Genomic DNA, 24,495 nt, shown 5'->3' on the forward strand with positions numbered 1-24,495 from the left:
TTATCAACTTTGGCTTTAAATTGTTTGTTATAATACAACACAAGTTCTGGGGAAGCAAAAACATCTCAGATAGGCATTGTTCTTACTAAATTAAGAAGCTTCTGAGAAAATTTTTCTTGGTTTTTTTTTGTGTACAATATTTTCATGATTGTATTTGAAGTAGTAAAAGCTTTAAAATGCAATTATGAAAGATACACACACACACACACAGAGACAAACAGCAGGAATGGATGGAGGGTGGATTAACAAATTTGAAGAACACAAGAGGGTGAGTGTGTCTGAGGGAGAGAGGAAGTTGAAGGAGAGCTATGAGGAGAGGAGGGAGGAGAAAGTGTAGTAAGGATGTATTATTGTATGAGACAGGAAACTATTTTCAATAAATAAATAAATAAAATTAACACAGATATACAACCCATTATGTATATCTGTGTTATTTATTTATTTATTTATTTATTTATTTATTTATTTATTCTCACTTGTACATATTAAAGAAATATTTACACTTTTAAAGCATTATTTGTAAGCCTCATCCTCTTATAAATCACTTATGTGTATATCATAGTCAGTTCAGGCTGCTGTGACAAAATACTATAGACAGGTGGTTTACTCAACTCTATGACACACATTTCAAGGTGCAATCAATCCAAACCTGAGGTACTAGCAGTGCTGACATATGCTAAGGTCATCCTTGTTTTGTAGATGGCCATCTTTGTGTCTATGCTAAAATCATCATCAGGACTCTTCATAATCTTCCCAAATAGTGCCACTAACCAGAGACCAAAAGTTCAAAAACTTGAACCTATGGAAAACATTATTTATCAAACCATCAAATATACTCTATATTTCAGTTTATTTCATTGTGATGGCTGTAACCAAGGCTGTAAGGGAAGTCATCATGATTGTTCTGGTCTGTCATTGGTCATGTCAAGCACTGAAGAAAGGGTGACATCATAGATGCTTCTAATTTAAAATCATTCTGATGGAATGCATTGATATTGATAGTGGGAAAGGTTTAAAATACATAGTTTACTGGGAAGAATTCTTATTTTCACTTTAATATATAAAAATAAAATCTTAATTGTAGTTTTTTAAATCAGTAAACTGCTATTAAGGAAAAACTAAATCCTGATATTTAAATATAGGATAGAGTATTCAAATTTTTCTGAAAATCAATTTCTTCCAATTTTTTCAATGAGAGAAAGTTATTATAGAAAAACTATATGGAAGCTAAAAAGTGATCTCAAAGTTGACCATAATATTTTTTGTAAGCTATAATAACTCATTATTTATTTTGTTGCCAAAGTAAAACTGGGGCAAACATTTAAAGTTATGTAATAGACATTAAAGTTTAGCACATTAATTATGTTATCAATATTTATGTTCAAATTTTACTTGTAGCTCAACAATTAGGTTGTTTGGCCATCCCATCATAAGAGTAGGTCAGTTCGGGCTGTCTCTCGACCATTGCCAGCAGTCTGTTGTGGGAGTATCTTTGTGGATTTCTGTTTGCCTCTCTAGCACTTTGCTTCTTCCTATTCTCATGTGGTCTTCATTTACCACGGTCTCCTATTTCTTGTTCTCCCTCTCTGTTGTTGATCCAGCTGGGATCTCCCACTCCCCCAAGCTCTCTTTCCCTCGACCCTCGCCCTTCACTACCTCCACTCATGTCCAGGCTGTTCATGTAGATCTCATTCCATTTCTCTGTCATTGAGCGATCCCGGTGTCTCTTAGGGTCCTGTTTTCCAGGTAGCCTCCCTGGTGATGTGAGTAGCAGTCCAGTCATCCTTGTTCCACATCTAGTATCCTGAAACCTCATCCAACTACTGAGGGATCTGGATGCAGAGATCCATGACTAGGCCCCGGGTGGATCTCTGGGAGTCCAATTAGCGAGAATGAGGAGGGTTTATATGAGAGAGAATTGTTGAGACCAAGGTTGGATAAAGCACAGGGACAAATAGCCAAACGAACGGAAACACATGAAATATGAACCAATGGCTGAGGGGTCACCAACTGGATCAGGCCCTCTGAATGGGTGAGACAATTGATTGGCTTGATCTGTTTGGGAGGCATCTAGGCAGTGGGACCGGGTCCTGTGCTCATTGCATGAGTCGGCTGTTTGAAACCTGGGACCTATGCAGGGTTGCTTGGCTTGGCCTGGGAGGAGGGGACTGGACCTACCTGGACTGAGTCTACCAGGTTGATCTCAGTCTGCGAGGAAGGCTTTGCCCTGGAGGAGATGGGAATGGGGGGCGGGCTGGGGGGAAGGTGAGGGGAGCGGGAGGAGGAAGAACAAGGGAATCCTTGGCTGATATGTAGAACTGAATTGTATTGCAAAATAAAAATTAAAAAAAAATTTACTTGTAATTTATTGGTTCTATGCATGTGACTGTTTGGAAGAACTTTGGGGATGTGTTAGATCAGTTTGTGGATAACATTTTCCAGAATATTAACAGAAGAGTTGAGTCATATAATTAATAAAAACGGGTTCCATAAACCAAAGCCTTTAAATGAGGGAACATAACTATGAGACAGAGAGGGAAACATTTTTCTTTCCAAAAATTAGCATCAATCCAAATAAACCTTGTGGACTCTCTTGTTTTTAATCTAATGGGTTATACTTAACAGTTGGTTTCATTACATATCCAAATGTAAGAAGGATCCGTAAAGACAAATCTCCATATGCTATTTACAAAACGTGGTCAGTCTAGCTCCACAAGAACCTCTACCAAAGCTCTGGAATCAGATGCTCAGGAACTAGATTCTGAGATGAGATTTCGTTAACAAGTCTCAAGTCCTTCCTGAAAAAGCAGAAGTGGAAATGTTTGACAAAAATGTTTAAAACCCATGCCCTAATTTAGTAAATGCCAGAAGTAAATGTCTTACCCATCTAATATGTACTGATTTCCCAAATCATCAAGCTACATGAACTACATGATGAGCAAAATATAATCTGCAACCAGATAGTAGGGCAAAACACTGAAAGAGAAATTAGATTTGGGTTCATATATAGAAGCCATAGGTAATTTTTCTATTCTCAGGCTGTATTATTGCTTAGTAATATACATTTGCTCATCATGTTAGAAACATACACTTGATCTCCAGCACCACAAAGAGCTAAACAAACCAATAGTTTAAAAAAAAAGAAAAGAAAAGAAAGAAAAATATATACATTAACCTCAAAACAATGTAATAAAAGCATTATTATAACTATTATTTTTTCTTTATTTATTTCAGGTATTATTTTAGGGTAATATGTTCAAATAATTTTCTTATTCTTTGGACCTTCTCCATTGCTAACCGTATTTCCAAAGGGTAGACTAGAATTTGGGGATTTTGGGGCATATTCAAGTTACATGGCCATTTTTTTTAGTTCAAATTATGTCAGAATAAGGGTATCATAAATGATCTGAAGATCAGAGGCTACTAATATAAAAGACATTTAAGCCCTCCTCCTACTACTATTTCCCCCTCCTCCTCAACTGTAGTTTAGTTTTATGAACCAACAAAATTGACAGAACTTTTAAAAAATTGTATAACATCTCTCTATATCAAAACATTAAATTCATAATATTTTTTTCAGTGCAGATACAAAGAAACGTAATTTTTGAAAAATAAAGTATAACGGCCACATTAATTTATTTTTCTCACATTCATCATGGAGCTGTTTTCAACTGTTCTAAATCGTTTTCTTTTACTGAACTCTGGCCAAGAGAATTTGTTTTTAAAGCAAAAAATAATTAGGTTCAGAAATATGTCAGTGATAGGAACTAGGAATGATTGTTTACATGGGCTGGATGCCCTCCAAGTTCAAAATCAAAAGTACTTAATTAAGACTTGCAACCACTTCTGTAATGATGTATAAAAAGCAATTTTCCTTGTTTTTAACATAAATAGGTAATACGAATTTCCTGTCCCCACCACACAAAAAAAGCCAAGGTAAGTGTTCTGATTGAACGTGGATGAAAATTCAACTTTTGGTTAAGTGACAACAAGATTAAAATATATTGAAGCAAGCAATTAAAATTATTTTTTTTTTATCAATTACGACTATGCTTATAGTGCATTTTATTTCTGACTATGAGGTGCATGAAAATATGCTAAAAAACGAAACAGAAGAATGAAAAGAATAAGCCATGGGAAAAGGAAACAGAAAGAATTGTTTAGGTGTTTCAATTCCAAAGGCATGTGGGGATAATTAAATTTCTTTCCCAATAACTTAGAGATGTATCTGTTTATGTTTTGATGTAAGTAAGGGAGATAGGAAGGAGTGTTAATGGATGTTTATAAAACTGTAAAATCTATTGGCATACTCAATTAACAAACTAGCAGTCCAATGTAATATGATAGGCAAAACCAGCAACATTTTTGGACTGTACCAAGCTACAGACATCCCAGAACACTTATGCACAGTCTGGAGTCAAGGGAAAGCAGACAGTCTAGTGACAAGTTCCATTTGTTCTGAGGATATAGAAGTGAAAAGTCCTGTTTTGCTGTTTGTTTGTTGAGAAAAGAAATTATGAGGAAGAAGAGGCTTAGATGAAAACTGTAGAAAATGGGAACCTCTGTGGTTCTTTCCGGAGGCACCAGGAAGATGGAGGTGAATAATTTGGGCTTTTTTTTTTTTCTTGTGAAAACCAGTAAACCTTCATGATCATGGTAGTAGACAGGTATCAGTGTTGAGCTCTAAGGTCAGTTTAGGTGAAGATCTCTCCTAGTAGTTAGAGAACAATTAAACCATTACTTATTATCAGCCATAATTTAAACTAGTTAAATAGCAGAAAGTATCCCATGTAAGTTTCCCATCTACAAATGCTGCTCTACTAAATCTGGTGTTATATTTGGATATGAATAGTTCACCAAAGTTTCGTAGGTTGAAGACGTGACCCCCAACAGCTAGCATTCTTTTTTTTTTCTTTTATTTTAATTAATTTTTTTTTGAGAATATATGAGGAATTTTTTTATTATTAAGGAAGTTTTTTTTCATTTTACATACCAACCCCAGCCTTCCCCCTCAACCCACCCCCCCATTCCCACCTCCTCCAAGTCAAGGTCTCTCATGGGGAGTCAGCAGAGCTTGGCATTCTTGAAAAGTTAAGGAAATCAGTGTTAGGGAATTGTAGCCTAGCTGGAGAAAAGTGATCACTAGGGTTTTGCATCGAAATTTATGTATTTTTTATAATGCTAATCACAGATCCCCCTCAAACCTCCTCCAGCCCATCCAGCCTTCCCCCCATCCTATCACCATTCCCTCCTACAAGAAGTTAAGGCCTTCCATGGGGAGGTTCATTCAGTAGAGGCAGGTCCAAGCCCCTCCCCCCTGCCTCAAGGCTGTGTGAGTTTTCCCACCACAGGTAGTGGGCTACGAAAAGCCCACTCATGCACCAGGGATGACCTGATTCTACTGCCTCGGGGTCCCTTAAGCACATCAAGCTGCACTATAGTCTTGCTATGCAGAGGGTCTAGTCCACTCCTGTGGAGGCTCCACAAGTATTTCATGAGTTCCACTAGTTTGGTTTTGTTGTCTCTGTTGGTTTTTCCATCATGATCTTGATTTCCCTTGCTTATAGAATCCCTCTTCTCTCTCTTTGATTGGACTCCTGGAGCTCAGCCTGGTGTTTGGCTGTGGATCTCTGCATCTGCTTCCATCAGTTACTGGATGAGGCTCTATGATGACAGGGTACTCACCAGTCTGATTATGGGGGTAAGCCAGTTCAGGCACCCTCTCTACTACTACAATCCACCGCTCCAGAGAAGCGAGCTAACAAGAAGGATCCAAAGAGGGACACATAGATCGCCCTGGAAAGGAGAACTAGATGGGATCTCTATGAGTAAACTGGGGATGGCGGCAGTGGCAGTGGTGGGGGGAGGGCAATGGAAGGTAGGGAATGGGGGATGAGAACATAACAGAAGGGGATGGTGGAGCTGGAACAGGAATGAAGTGGGAGAAAAATGAAAGAGATACCATGATAGAGGGAGACTTCATGGGGATAGGGAGAAACCGGGTGCTAAGGAAGTTCCCAGAAATCCACAAAGATGACCCCAGTTTAGACTACTAGCAATAGTGAAATTATATTTTATTCCTTGCCTATTGTATTTTCTCTTTCTGGCTTTCTCTTCTTCTCAATGGAAGGCAAACTAGTTTTGTAAACTGTGTAGTCTCTGTCATACCATCTTCCTTCCAAGTGTGAATCAAAGACATCAAAAAACATGTCCTGAGATCTATAAACCTTTGAGCCAAATGAGTCTGTCTTCCATTATTTTTCCCATAAGATAGGATATTGTGAAATGTATTCTGTCATAAATTAAGTTATTGTATGGTGTTGATATCCATTAGGTGGCTTTATATTGTTTTCCAAATTATGAGTGTAACTTGAAATAATTAGACTTTTAGTCAAATAAAATTATTGAATAAAAGTTTAAAAACAAACAAACAAAACAAACTTTCCTTGTTCTGATGGTTGGCCTTCAAAATTATTTAGTGTCCTCAAGTGTGATCCTAACTTCATTAGAATGAAGTTTCCTTTCGAAGACTTAAACAAACATGATAACAAAAAGAAATTCAATTTTACATACAGAACATTGGTTAAAAGTCTAGGTGTCTGTCTGTCTAGTTGTCTGTCAGATTGCTTTTCTCTATCATACTTATGCAGACTCTATTTCACAAGAAACCAGAGTATATTTTGTGACAAGTTTCATTTCTTTATATCAAATAAAGTAGACTATAACATGTAGTCTGTCTGTCAATTATATTCTTATGTTCACATTAGTCAGGAAAACAGAAAAGTGGATTCAATTACATTATAATATAAAATTTAAATAACTCCCTTCCTCACTGTCAGCTTCCCATTTTAACTATCAGTTACCAAAAGACCCACTTCACTGCTAACCCACTGAAAATAGCCAGTGAAATTCAAAGGACAGTCATCCTTGCAATCTTAAACTAATTCTAAGGACTAGTTGCACAGATTCTGAAATCAGATTGTTACTCCTATTGCACCGTATGTTGTTTTTTCCAATCAACCTAAAATTTAGCTATTGTGGATTTGAAGTCTATGTCAAACAGACAATCACAACTGACTGTAGACAAATTTCTAAGCAGTCTTACTAAGTAAGAAACACAGAGCCAAATATAGGAGTTAAAGCCATAGAGATCAGAGGGATAGCCATCAACTAACCTTAGCTCACCACACCTCCGTCTCCATAGCTTCCCAAGAGAACCTCTTCCTGTCTAACCTGTGCCTTTATTGCCTTCCTGTTCTGCCTTCTCATTGGCTCTAAGCCCAGCCACATCACTTCCTTATTACTGCCTGTCTATACAGACCTCCAGGTCTCTATGGTTGGTACTGGGATTAAAGGCCTGTGTCATGAGGCTTGGCTGTGTCCTTGAACACACAGAGACTCTGCCTGCCATGTGATCAGATTAAGGGCATGTGCTACCACTACCTAAGTTCTGTTTTTGGCTGACTATGACCTCTGATCTCCAGGTAAACTTTATTTATTAACTTACAAATAAAATATCACATTTCAGCACAAATAAAATATCACCACAACTGACCTTCATAAAATTCTTACAGAAAGCTTATATGGGTGTTTATATAACTTCATGAATTTACTTTACATGTTGATACCAAATAGTGGAAAAGAAATATCCTAATGCTATTATAATATTCATGTTTGTTTCTAGAGGCCAAAGCTAATTTCTGAAATAATTTCCTTGACTATCTCCTGATCTAGCTCTGGATAAGGCAAGCTATATAATAGCCCTATGGGATGAAACAGCCTTTTCCCCCAGTACTTCATGAAATAAAGTGACTATATTAAATGAAACACTATGCCCCACTATAAGAAAGTTCTAAAATTGTTGGAAAGAATCTTTTACTGATCATCAAATAAATAGAATATGATCATCACTTTTTGCCAGGTACAAAAAGTGCTTCTCTTCCTCCGCCGCTGCCGCCACCACCACCACTGATTAAAATTTTGAGAAATTAAACTAGTACAGATGTTGACCCCTTCTCTTTTAGAGCAATAAGTACTTCAAAATTGTACTGTATAATCTACACTCCTGATAGTCAGTAAATATACTGATATATGGATGGAACTCTTGAGATCTATGCTTCCTTCCAACTAGATAATTAACTGACAATGAGATAGAAAGCCATATATGTTTGTATTAGTTAATTTTCTTTTTTCTTCCTTCTTCTCCTTCTCCTTTTCATACTCCTTCTCCTCCTCCTCTTCCTCCTCCTCCTCCTTCTCATTCTTGTCCTCTTAGTCCTCCTCCTCATCCTTGTCCTCCTAGTCCTCCTCCTTTTTTGTTTTTTTGAGACAGGGGTTCTCTGTGTTATAGCCCTGGCTGTCCTGGAAATCACTTTGTAGACCACAATTAGTTAATTTTCTATAATAATGATAAAATACCATGATCAGAAGCAACTTATAGAAGCAGGTGTTTATTTTTGCAAATTAACAGAATATTAATATTCTCATATTAATGAGAATCCATCCTGGCAGAGGCACAAGGCAGCAAGCATCAGAAAATGCAGCAGAAGCAGCAAGAAGCTGAGAGCTACAAGCATGAAGCCAAGAGCAAGCTAGAAGTTGGAGAGAGGATTGAAATTTTTAAAGCTCACCTCTAGCAATATTATGGCTGCACATCTGCAAACAGTGCCACCAATTGGATCCAGTTATTGTTCAAATACATGAGCCTATGAGGGACATTATGCAGATCAACACATACACTGCTAATTGGCTTAAGAGCAGAAGTGAAACTTTCTAAGGGAAACAAAGATGACTGATGGTGGTGGGAGATTGTAATGAAGAGAAACCGAGGGACATATAGTAGGAAATATACTCAAAACAATTAATGGTTTGCATGAAATGGCTTTATATAAACTGACACAATAATTTAAAAAATTTACACGGAGTGAAAATATGCACCATGAAACTGTCTGAATATACTCTATGGGACAGTATGAGATAAAGTTAAGGGCATCTTATTTTGGAATATTTTTTTACCTTCACTATCTCTGTTCTCTGCTGGCTTGCATTGGCCTTGATTCCGTTATTTACTAGTTTAATATATTCTTTAAAAACCTACAGTATTCTTATCTACATCATCATCCTGCTTGATGGTAGTCTAGGCGTCTAGAAGCACTTACCTAGGTGCTGCTAATCTGAAATAAGTGTTATTATGCTCACCATGAATAGAGAACTGATGACTTTGTGGATCATGATCTTTCTCACACTTTAGCATAAATTGTATTATATCATATGATTTCCGAGCAAAGAGATTTTTCCAAAACTAGACAGGAAAGCAAATAATCATGAAGATAATCTTCCTGAGAAAAGAACTTGCAGCCCCATTCAACTGATTCTACAGTGCTCAAAATAGGGAAAAAATAAAATCCTCACAACTAACTAAATTCAAAGTAAATCAGAGAACCCTAGCAATCCACAGAACTTACCCTTTATTCTGTGAAAAAATTTAAATGGAGAATGTAACCATTTTCTTTGGCTCTTGACCTAATCCACTTCTTCCTTAGGAAAGTAATGTAATGGCTCAACTGAAATAAGTCTGCTCTTGACTCTTACCACTGTTTCTATTACGCTCTCCTTCTGGAGCAAAGGTCAACTTAGTAGTTCTCTAAGTATATCATTTCAGACCAAGTACATCAGCCACATAAATCACACTTTCATCATCAACAATATATAGCAATTTTACTGTCATATCATGTATCATTTTTATTCATTCTGAATTGGAGATTTCAAATGTACTACTAGAGTATAAACCACATGCATATACACATCCAGGCACACAGGAATGCATATATATCTATACATGCATAAATATATACACACACGCATTTCTAAAGTAAATGAAATAGTCTCAGTTTTAAATATATCTCAGATTAAGTAATTCCAAATATTCATATTTAAATCTATTTCTTTATAAACACCAAAACTAAAGAAATATATTAAACTTCTTAAGAAATTTACACACACACAAACACACACACACAAACACACACACACAAACACACACACACATACACACTACACATACACATTAGAAAGTACAGCATCTCATGATACCACTGTTAGAATAATAATGCAAGAAGACACTCCTCCATAAGCTTCCCAATTCTAGTCCCACCCTTCAGAGGACTATGTACCTACCAAGTTGTTGATTATGATCTCTTCCTTCCTCTTTCTTAGGATGCCTAACACTGGAAACAATCACGGGCCACCCTGCTGGGTAGATCTTTCTACATTCTCCTTCTTAGGCTGCACAAACCCTGCTTGCATTTAGCAGTTCACCCTTCTCCCACAGTAATCATGTGCCAGCATCTCCAGATGGTGCCCAGCTCATGAGGCCTGTCTCCAGTAAGAATCGCTAGGAGAGTCCGTTCACCTTTCAGTCTACTCTATTGTAACTGGGCTCAATGTACTTGACAAGGTCAACTCCAGAAAGAGAACCGCTTTAAATGACAGAAGAGATTCAGGTTATGAATGAGGACAATTGTCAATTTTAGATATTTTACCAGAAAAAAAATTTCTCATAATTGAAGGAGAAAAAAATTTTTCCACAATAAATACAGTTCACTGAATTTATGACCATCAAGTCAGCTCTACATTAAATATCGGAAAAACTACTATGGACTGAGAAGGTCACACATACCCAAGAATCTATGTGGAGAAATGGTATTAGGACTTATTGTTCAGTTTTCAGAGAATCTTAAGGTACTATTTCCCCTGTAATTCATCTTGGCTGCCTGTCAGAACTCAACAATAAGATCCTGTTACTGAATATCCTAGACAGCTGAAGTACATGATATAGAGACAACAAACCGGAATTAAACTAGAAATTTCTTTTTTGCCAGCTAGATATTATAATCCAGATATTTGCTATGCAAGCTTCTTGGAGAAACAAAAAGCCATGATCCTACTCAGTTTATAATCCTATGATCAATAAGATTAACTTGTCAGGGAATAGGTATCATCTTGGGCAATACTGGCATACTGTTATGGGGGTAACCAGCACTGACTGGATTTGAAGAATGCTTCAGAGTAGGGAATTCTGTCTAGTACTGTATACCTATTCAAAAGCCTATGTGTCTGGGAACATCATGGGTCCATGTAGGGACTGATTAATATTGTAAATTAGATATAACATCAAATTGGCTTTTAGATATTAATTAAAATATATACATAGGCATGTTACCCTTGGTTTAAACAGAGAACCATTCTTTCCAGAGAATATCGGTGAACACAATGACTGTATAGAAGGCTAAGAATTAGTGACCTGTGAATCCTCCAACCTAAATAAGACATTCATTCCACTTGCTCTAAGGATACAGGAACCTTGCAGAAGAAGGGATTGAAAGAATGTAAAAATTGGAAAACAGAGAGAAGGGTTGTTAATTGTCATGTCCTGGCCAAGACAGAGCTATTGTAATCATGTATTAAAAAACTGCTGATGCTTCATTTGCCAAAGCGTGAGTCATTCCATAGTTATAGACACACATCAAGGAGAGCCTCAGGAACTCTTTGCAACTGATATATTCAGTGAAATGGTCAACTCTTGCTTCCAGTTATACCATAATCTGACAAGAGTGTTTTCAAGTTAAACATGCCAGGGCCAGTTGGAATGATGCAACACAATGATGTGGTTAAAGATCATAGCTCACATTTTTTTTTGTACCTGTGTAGATGTAACACAAATTGTTAAACGGTCTTATTAATAAAAAACCCAGAGCCAGATATTGGGGTAAAAACTGAGAGATCAGAGAGCAAGCCAGCCATGTCTTACCTCTAGGAAATCCTCAGCCAAAGAAAGAGCTACTCCCTGTATATTCATGCCTATATATACCTTTCTGTGCCCTACCATCTTGCTTTCTCTCTCCACCCAGCTACATCACTTCCTCTTTCTGCCCAGCTCTATCACTTCCTTTTCTGTCTGTACATACTTCCAGACCTCAACGGTTAACTAGTGCTAGGATTAAAGGCATGTGCCACCACACCTCTCTCTGTTTCCAGTGTGGACTTGAACTCACAGAGATCCAGGTGAACTTCTGAATGCTAGGATTAAAGGCATGTGCTACCACTGCTTGACCTCTATGTTTAATATAGTGGCTGGCTTTTTCCTTTGATCCCCAGATAAGCTTTATTGGAGTACACAAACATAATATCACCACATACCTGAACAGTACTTCAGATATCAGCTAGTTTTGAGTGGAATTAATGGATTGCCAAAGAAGTGGAAAAAAATTGCTCTAACATGCTCAGCCCATGCTCCCCTGCTGCTCAAACCACTCTATATTAGAAATTCCACACTCTTTCATACTTTTATTGTTCTGAAACAGGTTCTAACACTGTTGCCCAATTTACATGGCACTCACTCTGTTGCCAAAGGTGGCTTTGAACTTTCAGAAATCCTCATGCCTCAGTGTCTCAAGTGCTACAATTAAAAATGGGAGGCCCCCATGCCTGGCTCACGATTCTGTTCCTAAAGATGAATGAATAGATAGAGATGTGCAGATATTTTATTTTTTCCTCATATCACAAGACAGTTACTAAACTACCACATTTTTTAATACCCTCAGTAGTATCAGACAATGTAATATGTATGAGGTACAAATAGAATGATGCAGTCAGGAACATTAACAAAGCATGAGTGGGTATACAACTGAAACTGTGAGAGGAGAGATACAAGCACAGAATGCCTCAACTAAACTAAAAATTCCCATGGAGTAGGCTTAAAAAGACAGGGATGAAAACATAGTGAAATGACAGGAATTTAGATCCCAGTCTAGACAGTTGCATACATGATAATTTAGGAAGAAAAAAAGGGACGAGGAATTTCTTAGGAGAAAATAAAGTACCCTAAATAAAGGCTGTTATTTGTGTTAACATGTGAGATTACATATTCCAAAATGCCCTGCAATAAAACAACTTAAAATGCTAACTAAATCTGAATTATATCACAATAAAGCTGTTATAAAATGTTTTAAATGTTAGATGCGATGTGTGAGATATCATTGTGCAATACCTAAAAGAATTAAGCAAGCAGAGGACAGAAGAGAGCCAGCAGCACCAATTCCTTTCAGCAAGAGGGTATTGAATCCATGGCTGCCCTGAGGGCATCTGCCTCAAGAACTGCAGTTTTAATGGTTGCAGTGTAAGAAAGAGCTAAGATCTCTCTTGCTTCTGTGCAAGGGTAGAGAACTGAAATAATAACCCACATACAGACCACAGTGTTAGAGAAACTAAAAATAATCTACTCTTAAAGAATGGTATTCATCAGTTTTCCAGCTTGCACATGTTTGTAGAAGAAGAGTCCCTCCCGAGAATTCACAACTATAAGCTGCAGTCCTGTAAGACTAGAATTTAAAATTCTTCTACAACTGTGGGATCAAAAACACTAGCCTGGGGAATTAATTTAAAAAGGTATTAGGTGTTGTACACCTTGAACGAACACAGATCATGTGGAGGGTGTGACCTTTGCACTCAGGGTTATACAAATTTCTCAGATAAAATACTGTTCAAGTACTTACAATTTTTCTTTAAATCACAGTTTCTGAAACCACTTTTAATTCAGCGTTTCCTCTGATCTCTATGTCATGTCCTTTATTTAAAAGTGTAACTAATATAATCACCAACATATTTAAGGCTGGATGTTGTAGTTTTATTACACTTCAAAATTATTCTGGTATTATGTTTTCCTAATCAGCCTCACATGGTAATGTGCCTATAGTTGACAGCAGAGTATTAGACATGTAATAATTCGCTATATTAATAAATAATAAAAATAGTGCACAGTAAAAATAAATATGTACATAAATTCCCTAACCCTAGCCTTCTAGTATGGTATAGACATTTGTTTATTTAATCAATTGTATGCTTCACACACCTTGAATCTTGGTCATTGTGACCAAGATTCAATATCAACCTTATCCTAAACTGAAATAAATTTTAAATAATGATTTTAGGAGCTCTTTTATTTCTGCTAACATTAAGATACAAAATTCACCTCAACCTTGAAATAAATCTCACATCTTACTAGCACCTGCATTTCTGAGGGGTCTCATGGTGCTCAGTCACCCTGCCTGGATGGTTTGCTTCCAAGCTTTGCCCTCTAGTCACAGGGATCCTCTTTATTTTTAGCAACATGCTTAACATCTCTTTGACATCCTCCTGAGTAAGACACAATGACCCTGTGTCCTCTATATTTTTCTTTTTTACTTATTTATTCACATTTTGATCAGTAAATCCACCAGTGAGAAAATTGTGCTTTTCATCTAACTTTATTTACTCTACCATGTCTAAAATTCCTCTATTATAGTCTATCAATCACAGGGGGAAGTGGAATGACTAATTTGAGCATGAAAACATTTTCAGCTTCATGAGTAACGTAGAGATCCATATTAATAGGACAGACTGAGAAAGGTGGTAGCCTGGAAGTTGCATAGCATAGATATTGTGAAGGATGATTGAACATTGGAACCTACTCTACTGACCTTGAAGAGCTATAGGTGCTGGGCTATTAATTATTGAGTAACATTCTTAGGTAGTTTACTTTGAACATTGTCACTTTCAGAGTCCATTGCTGTTCACTAAGGTGTAGCCTTCAACTTATTGAGAGATGAAAATTGTTTCCTACCATCACCCTAAGAGAGAAGGAAGGCTTTCTTAATTATGAAAATAATTGCTATAGTTTTGTTAAAAACAATTTTATTAGAGACAAATTCAAATAACTTTAATTAGACTCATTGTTGCTAAAATTCAGAGATACAAGGCAATTAAAGCTCCATAGTATAGATATTTAATTGGTAAAATATATTAAACTGAATACATATCTATTGAAAGTGATTCAAGAAACAACGTCCATATGCTCAAGAATTTCTAAAAATTTCAAGAAAGAAAAAGTTTCTAAACAATTATAATTAATGATAAAACCTGATGAGTATTATAATAGAGAGTTTTATTTGATATTTAGGGTATTGTTTCTGGGTGAAAGGTTACATGTTTGGGTTTTTGTAATTAGTTAGACACTAACACACCCAGATTAAAGTATGAGTGTCTGAAATATAATCAAGATTCTACTAATAACCACAGTAAACACAGTATTAAAAGCCTCAGAGAATGCTTTGTCGATTTGAAATAGAAATATGTGACATGAACAAATAGTCAACTGAATTGTTCGTCTTATAATTCTGACATTACTGATCATTTTCTTTTCTAAATGAAAAGTTAAGATTGAGCCCTTTGTGGATTTGTTGTACTCTGAACAGCTGACCTGAAGTGATGTAATATAACCATAGGAAAATTTTAGAAAAACAGTTGTGCAACATTATTCAATAATAGACTAAAAATTATGACTATGCAATTTTAAGTTGGCTAATACATGAAATTACTCTCTTAGCATTATTTTTTGCAATTATCTGTGTGTGTCTGTGGAGAAGGCAGGGCTTACTGAGTGAGCATATAGAGATCAGAAGATAAATTTATAAAGTCTCTTATATTTTTCTTCCATTTTGGTTTCCAGTATCAGTGTGAGGTCATTAGACTTGGTGGCAAGCTTTATACTAGGTAAACCATCTTGCTGGCCCTTTTAATGCTACTTAATAAGAAAGTATAAATATTATATGTGCTTTTTTACTTCATACATAAATAAAAATATTTTAAAATGACAATATTCTGCATGTTTTATTCACATTTCAAATTTTGTACATGCAAGTTTTTATTTTATTCCACACTACAAAACATTGTTAAAAAGCAAGTATTACTAATTAATGATTAGTAGATAAAACTTGTAAACAAAAGTATGAACTGGTAGGTCAGTTTTATTTAGAATCGCAGCACAAAATATCAGTCCAGTGAGAGATAGGAACTTTTCCCCTTTCCTTGAAAATTTTAGTTTATATCACATAATATATCCTGATTACAGTTTTCTCTCCTCTTACTCCTCCCAGTTCCTTATGACCTTCCTCCCCATTTGAATTGACTTGCTGTCTCTCATTAATAAATCCAAGCTGGACAAGACAAACAGAAGAAAAAGAGCCAATGAGGAGGCCCAGTAATCAGAGATCCACTAGTCTCACACTCATGAAAGCCATAAAAATACTAAACTGGACTCCTAATATGTATGCAGGGTTCCAGAGTGAACGTGGCGGCACGTGCCTTTAATCTCAGCACTAGGGAGGCAGAGGCAGTCACATCTCTGTGATTTTTGAGGCCATCCTAGTCTACAGAGCTAGTTCCAGGACAGCCAAGGTTGTTACACAGTGAAATCCTGTCTGGAACACACACACACACACACACACACACACACACACACACACACATTTGCAGAGGACCTAGTGCAGATCCATTCAGGCTATTTATTTAGGGGCCTTTGTATTTTGCTTCAGTCTCTGTGAGTTCCTGTGAGTATTTCCTATGTTGATTTAGAGGGTCATGATTTAATGGTGTCCTCCATCCCTTATGGCTCCTACACTCTTTCTGCCTCCTCTTCCATTGGGTTCCCTGAGCTCTGAGGGGAGCAGTTTGATGAAGGCATCTCTTTCAGGGCTGAGTATCCCAAGGTTTCTCACTCACTGTGTACTGTCTGGCTATGAGTCTTTATATCTGGTCCTACCTACTGTGTGAGGAAATTTCTGTGATGATGCATGAACAAGGCACCGATCTATGAATATAGCAGACTTATGAGTCATTTCATCACTTCTTTTTTTCCCTTGTTTTAAGACCAGTATTGTTTGGTTTTACCCTAGGTCTGTGGGCTATCTAGTCTCATGTTATTAGTCATCAAGCAGTGTCAGATATTGGTTGCATCTTGTGGAGTGGGCCTTAAATCCAATCAGTTATTAGTTGGCTACTCCCATGAGCTTTGTGCCACTTTTGCCCATAAATTACTTCTCATGTTTAGAAATTTGTTATCACTAAAGATTTTTCTTTTATCACCTAAATGGGTTTAAAGTAAAATTTCAAAAATAATCCTTAGGATGAATGTGCTCTTTTAAAAACCAGAGTCATTTCTAAAATGTTGTGTGTGCATTTTAAGTGTTGTGCATGATTACAATTCCAGTGAATAAAGGAGAGGATTGTAAAGGTAAATCTTGGATTTGTTCTCCAATACATCGAAGTTTTATTTACAAATGGTATGTTGCAATATCTTTCATTTACATAAATTTTATGTAAAAAAGGTTCAGGCAATTTTTAGTTTCATATTATAGGGCAAATATGCTTAAATCACACAGTCCATGGAAACAGCCACTCTGGATTGACATATGTGTGATGCTGTGACATGAGATTACTTCTCTATAATTTTCTGTTCTGTTTTCTTTGACACTGGATTTCTCAAAGTTTATTTTATTTTTATCATTGTGTTTTTATTTTATCAGTTTTATTCTTCTTCATTTCAGGAACAAGACAAAGAACTCAGTTACATGACATGCAAATTCAAATCCTAGACCAGCTGTCTGTCTGCTGTGGTTCTTCACCCAGAACATTGTGCTTTATTTAGCTTTTATATAAAATTGGGACAAGCTATCACAAGATTATTTACAATTAGATGAAAAGTCTCACACAACATGTTTAGCACAGTCCCGGAAAAAAAGTCATCTGATTATTTTTCTGATTCTTGAAGACAAGCACCATTGTACATAATTCAGCAGACCCTTGTCATCTCTGATGACTCATCTTTTTAAATGAGCAAGATCATTGTTCATGCATATGACATCACACCTGGTTAGATGCTGTGTAATCTCAGTGCTTTTAGACTCAGCAAGACCTGGCCCCTCCCCTCCTTATCACCATCTAAAAGAATTGTTTTTAAATTCTCTGGAGCATTCTTCTAGCTTATTTTAATAAAGTGATCCACTGTCTCTTTGTTATATAACCTAGTTCTTATGCTTGCATGAGCATGAACTTCTGAATCGCACATCTATTATTAGATTGTATTTCATCTCCAAAAAGACAACTTTATCTAATTCAAAATAATGAGTACAAAAGTAACACATAATAACATTGATAAGTATGAATTTTCCATGATGAGCTACTTCATATTAATCATCCATTCCTAGGCATAGTATCCACATATGGATGAGGGAAGTTGTGGGTGATAGGTGAATATTGTTTCCTAAGAAACAAACACCACAGGATATGTAAGTGAAATTTGGAAGAAGGAAAAATGTCTATTCTGTCCAAATAAGAAACTATTGTTTTATTTATTTTCTATTTTCTATAAGTTGAGTGTTTAATTTCAGATGCTTTTCCATGAAAAAAATCAGATATTAATGGAGTTTAAGGCCCCACTCATGAAATAAAGATGAGGTTTTGCAGTATGCTTGACATCCCTCCTTAATAGATACAGCATTAACAGAGACCTTGATATTCAAATGTATCTGACAAACCTGAGCAATTTGCAAGTCCACAAATAGAGGCATTGAGGGAGTTCATTAGAGCATTGTGCATCTTCGCTTCAGCTAAGAAAATCATTGCAGATAAAAATAATTCTCTCTCTAAAATATCGCTGCGCATTTCAACAGTCACTCAGCAAATTATCATCTCTGCTCTTTATATAAGATGATAATGCAACTAGCTCAGACAATGACAGTCAATTTCCCACTTGAGTCTTTTTAATTGTATTCATTTTTCTTATACTGTCTAATCCTACTCAGTGTGAAATATGCAAGAAAATCCCTGGATTAATGTCTTAATTACAGTGTCGGTTAATGTTGCTAGGTAGGTGAGTCTTTAGTTTTTGCATGCTTCTCTTTATACCCTCTGAGAAGGAAAAGATCAACTACCTTTTGAGTAGATGATCTAGTTTCTTGCGCTATTAATTCTGACAGACATGCCATTTAAGAGGCAGGGATGAAACCTGTGCATGAACTTGACAATGCTATTTGTTCTTCCAATAGTCACTGCTTTGCTGAACTGCTGAGCAACAGTGGAACTCTCCCTTGACCCCAGTGGATTCTGAAGCAGAGAATATCCCAATTATGTTACTCTGGCAATTAGATAATAGGAGTTTGGAAAGGAGCAGAGATTCAAAACATTGCAGATTTTTTTCCAAAACAATAAACTTCTCAAAGCCTTGAATTTCATACAAAGGCAGTTATTTCTCTGTTCCTTGTGCCAGCTTGGGGGATTCATTTGAAGCCCTGCTTTGGCCCCAACATTATGATCCTTTAAGGAAACAAGACAAGGCTTCTTTTTTTTTTTTTTTTTTCCTTTTTTCTCTAAGTGATAATGAATGGAAAGGACACAAGTTTAAATCTACTTCTTTAGATGTAATAATTCCATTAGGAAGCTAGAGCTTTCTGGACAAGTGATGGGAAACTCAGGGAAGTTTGCTTTTCTCACAGAAACCTTAAAAAATTCCATTTTAGTAAACACATTTGCTTGACAACTGAGTGCTAAAAATATTAAAAATTTTCAATCATCTTGCATACCTTCACACAGCTGGAATATTGGTCAGATAGTATTTCAGTAAGGCAGTGACTTCACCAAAGGGTTATTTCATATGTTTACAGAGTATTTTTTTTGTTAAATGAATTCTAGTAGATCAATTCAGAGCTTCAAGAGAGCCACATATAATATCTCTTTATTTTATTGTAAGAAAAATATTAAACAAGATTTACTAAATAGTGTTTTTTTCTCACTAATAAAATATAATTTCAGGAGCTAAAGAAAAATGAAGCAACTAATTTCATTGTAATGCACAATGATCCACTTGAAAGTGTTTGCCCATAGTTTCAGATTAAAAAAATTAGAGTACTTATTGCCTTAAGACATCTTATTAAAAATTACATTAAACTTGAAGCTAACAGTAGTTTGACCAATGTTTTTTAACTCCTTTTAATTAATGATCCTGACTCAAATTATCAGGAAAAACTGGAATTGTTGTCATGAGAAAGGAAGAAAGTATACAGTGGTAGTTTAAACAATGTCGCTCCAACAAAGTCCCACCCTATTTTTTGAGGTGTGTAAATATATTACCTTATTATCAAATGAAAGTGTCAAATGAAAATGTGTGTGATTAAATTTAAGATACTGTTATGAGGAGACCATCTGTGATTCTTCAAATGGGTTTTATGATATATTTACAAAGATACAAGGAAATCAGTCATAAGGTGATAGAAGAAAAGGTAATTGAGGAGCCTATCTGACTTGCTTAACAGAAGATAAAGAAGTCACAGACCAAGTAAAATAAGTGACATTTGGGATCTAGAAGAACAACACAGATTATTTTCTGGGATTTTGAGAAAGAATAAAAACCTGTGAATTTATGTGGGATATTTGGCTTCCAAAATTATAGTATGAAAAATATGGCCGGGCGGTGGTGGCGCACGCCTTTAATCCCAGCACTCGGGAGGCAGAGCCAGGCGGATCTCTGTGAGTTCGAGGCCAGCCTGGGCTACAGAGTGAGTTCCAGAAAAGGCACAAAGCTACACAGAGAAACCCTGTCTCAAACCCCCCCCCCCAAAAAAAAAGAAAAATATCCATATCTTGAACTTAAAGTATGCCATTAACTTGCTGATAATTGGCTATAGTTTCAATTAGGAAATGATGAAATGTCTGTATCAAAGGTTGGTGGATTCCATAAGTAATCTAACAGTATCCTATGACTAATAATGGACAAATTATGAAAACATAATAAATAGATAACTTGGATTGTGTGAGCATTATATTTGGGGACAGTTGACCAGTTACAAGTTTTAAGTTAGTAAAGTCCAGAAAAATACACTAGGAAAGGAATATTGAATAATGATAGAAAAATAAAAGAGAAGCATAGTTTTAAAATTAAATCTCTGGTCAAAAACAACAACAACAAAAGTTTTAATTAATATATAGTGTATATGAAAGGTATGGTGCTATCAGGCCACTTATAATGTCTTCAATTGACCCTCAGTGGTTTGTACAGTGAGTGATGACTGGGATGTAAACTAGAAGAATTGTAATTTTCCTTGTCAACGCAGTATATAGAAGATGATTGGTTAGCTAATTTGGATGTCAGTCAGACAAATATGAAATAATAGGCATCCACTGTTATCTCTTAAGTAAAAAACTTTGTTTAGGCTCCACATTTTTTTATATTCTAGGAGAGAAAAAAGAGTACTCATTTCTGTTTGTAAACTACAGTCTTTTAAAGTAGAAAATCCCAGGAAATGATTCACAATATTGACACTGCTTTCTTTACAATGAAACTATAAATTAAAAATATGGAAACCTGTCCCCGAATCTACGCAGGCCTGTATATGTTAGGTTAAGATCCAGGATAGCTAAAGTGCCACAAGTTGAACGAAGGCAATCTTCTCATGTATTTTACATGCAACACGTGTGTGTAAAAGATGGTCTTGAAAATATGAATCTCTGCCTTAGAGAGAAAAAAGGTTAATAAGGGTTGTTGTGTTATAAGTCACTTTTCCAGTTTCAGAATTAGTATCTACAATTACATTTTCTGGGAATCATTAAGTCGGGGACAGCTCTTGTTCTAGTTATGGAACACTAATTCTGTATGATGCAGGGATATTTTGCTTATCTACTCCAGGACAAATATTGTACATAGCAGTCAAACCCTCAAGTTGTTCTGGATTTCCTTTACCTGTACAATTTTCAGCATTCTCATTTTTCAAATTTCATTCTCTAAGATACTGTATTGAATCATCCATCCCCACTCAATCATTTTGATCAACCTCAATTATCTTCTTAAGTATTTTATCTATATTTGGATTTTTAAAATAGCTTTTGCCCACACACCTAGCTTTTGTGTTTTTCATCCTTTGTTCGATTCTTGTTAGAGGACTTAAGTGTAGTTTGTGCAAGATTTGCTCATTTTTTCACTCTCTTCTGAACTCTCTAAATCTGTATTATTTTCCAGTTAATTCACTGAGAGCAGTTGCCAAGCTCAGTAGCAATTTGGCTTTTAATATAATCAAATGCTGACAAATGTTTTCATGAACATTGGGTATTGTACATACATTTCTTAATCTTCCTTCTTGTGGCTTAGAAATCTACCTTCTTATTTTAGCCATGATTTCCTTGATCATCATGCATTGTTCACCTTCAGTTTATTTTTCTTTCTTTTTATCTTTCTTGCAGTCTTGCTTATTTCTTTATATTTATCTCTTTGCTGACTATTGTTTTACAATGAGGGTTCTAAATGCCCATATCCCTTCCTACCTTTTCTCCACAACTCCTGACTTCTACCACTGATTGTGAATATCACATCTTCAATTGACTGTCAAATCAGTCTTCAAAATATAAGATGACCAAAGCCTATCATTTTCATTCTTTTCCTGTGCCTGATCTTTGTCAAATATTTTTCCACTCAGTGAATGTTAATGCTCATTTCTCCTGATCTAAGTATGGAAATGACTCCTCACTCCTTCATAATAACAAAATATCATCTAGATTCTATTGGATCTACCTTCAAAATAGCATAGAATTTCTCCCCATCCCATTAATAACAATTTTCCCAAGTTATAGCCCTTTTGCATGTACTATCAATAAACTCATTATTTGTCCTCTTGTTATCTGTATTCCATTCCAAAAATCTGTTCATATCCAGTAAATTAATATGCTTAATAGGTTAATTAGAAAACATCACTTTTGGCTAAATTCTTCAAATATCTTCTGTCAAAACAGCCATATGATTCACTGAGTACATGAATTACACTCTGATCACCAAAAGAATGACTTTACACCATCTCACTACTGACATCCAAAATCATTGTTTTATAACTTTTCTCTACATCATAAGATGTTGGCATGAGCAAATTCAATACACTTGTCTGGTCACTTTCATGTATTGACAACCAGTCTTATTTTCTGCTGTTAAGGAGATCACAACAGAGATAACAATAATTATCTGTTGTATAATTTAAAGTGTATTCCTCCACAGCTCAACTCTGACTAATATTTTTATCAACGAGAAAGGTACATGTACTTCTCTCTTTGCTTTTCCTTGACGACTGCTGTGTCTGTCTTCTACAGAATTATGCATACCAAAAAAGAAGCATGTAGAAGAAATGACCATATACTATGTGAGTCGTGATATGGTATCTGCTTTTATGTCCCTCTGTAGAAGAGAAGCCTTTGTGCAATATTGTGCTTTTGTTGTTTCGTTTATGATTTATTAGTGTATTCAGAATTCCCGTGATATGATTGATTCTGACACACATTTTTTAAAAAAAATCTGGCATATGATTCTAAGATGAATAATGTTCCATCCTTGGCCACTTATCTAGATCTCTTAGCTACCTCCTGTAGAGTGTGCATACCTGCATGAATTCCTTATCATTGAGTTGCACTACACTAACAAGTGGAGATTATTTATTTATTTATTTATTTATTCTTGTTCCTCTTCCTTCCTTCCTTTCCTTTCTTCCTTCCTTTCTTTCTTTCTTTCTTTCTTTCTTTCTTTCTTTCTTTCTTTCTTTCTTTCTTTCCTTCTTCCTTCCTTCCTTCCTTTCTTTCTTTCTTTTTTTCTTTCCTTCTTATTAAGAGATTTTTCTATTCATTTTACATACCAACCACAGATTCCCCTCCTCCCTCCTCCCGCCCTACAGCCTTCCCCCAGAACCCACCCCCCCATTCCCACCTCCTCCAAGGCAAGGTTTTCCATGGGGAGTCAGCAGAGCCTGGTACATTCAGTTGAGGCAGGTCCAAGCCCCTCCTCCCTGCATCAAGGCTGCACAAGGTGTCTCGCCATAGGCACTAGGCTTATGCACTAGGGATGGATCCTGATTCCATTGCCTGGAGTTCCCCTAAACAGTTCAAGCTAAACAACTGTCTCACCTATCCAGAGGGCCTAGTCCAGTACCATGGGGGCTCTTTAGCTATTGGTCCACAGTTCATGTGGTTCTAATAAGTGGAGCTTTTTGATGAGTTTGAATATTCTATATTGTGGCAGTAGATACAGCATAAGAAGTAGGTGGATGAGTACAGAGGAACACTTTGTTAAATAATCAAGTTTTCATAACTCACTGATGAATCTTTCCACTAACTTTGTTTGTTTAAACCAAGATCTTACCTTTGCAGCCCAGCTGGGCCTGCAACTTATTATAGTTCACACAGACCTCAACCTCACAATCTTTCTATATGAGTGCTAAGACTCAAGGCTACACCACCACCTCCAGCTCTGCCTGCTCTAAAATGCCATAGAAGTTGTTGATTAAGCATTTCAAAATAGTTTGTGATCTCTTTCTTAGCGAGTTTACTATTATTCAAGCTTGCCATTTGAGATCTCATGGTACTTTCCTGTGATTGTTCATTTTAGGCAGTTAATAAATGTAATGTACAGAAATATTTTTTAGAAGCAATGTATTATAAATGTATTATACATTAATAATGTATTATTATACATTTAACAATGTATTATAAACATGGTCCTTTTTAAATCTTAGTTTAGAAACACCCAAAGTATTTGTCTCTTAACTAATATTCTCACTACATCTTGTTGCACATTGTACCTCATGCACACCTCATGTA

Source organism: Peromyscus eremicus, chromosome 20, assembly GCF_949786415.1.
Source record: "Peromyscus eremicus chromosome 20, PerEre_H2_v1, whole genome shotgun sequence".
In the NCBI taxonomy this organism is placed as follows: domain Eukaryota; kingdom Metazoa; phylum Chordata; class Mammalia; order Rodentia; family Cricetidae; genus Peromyscus; species Peromyscus eremicus.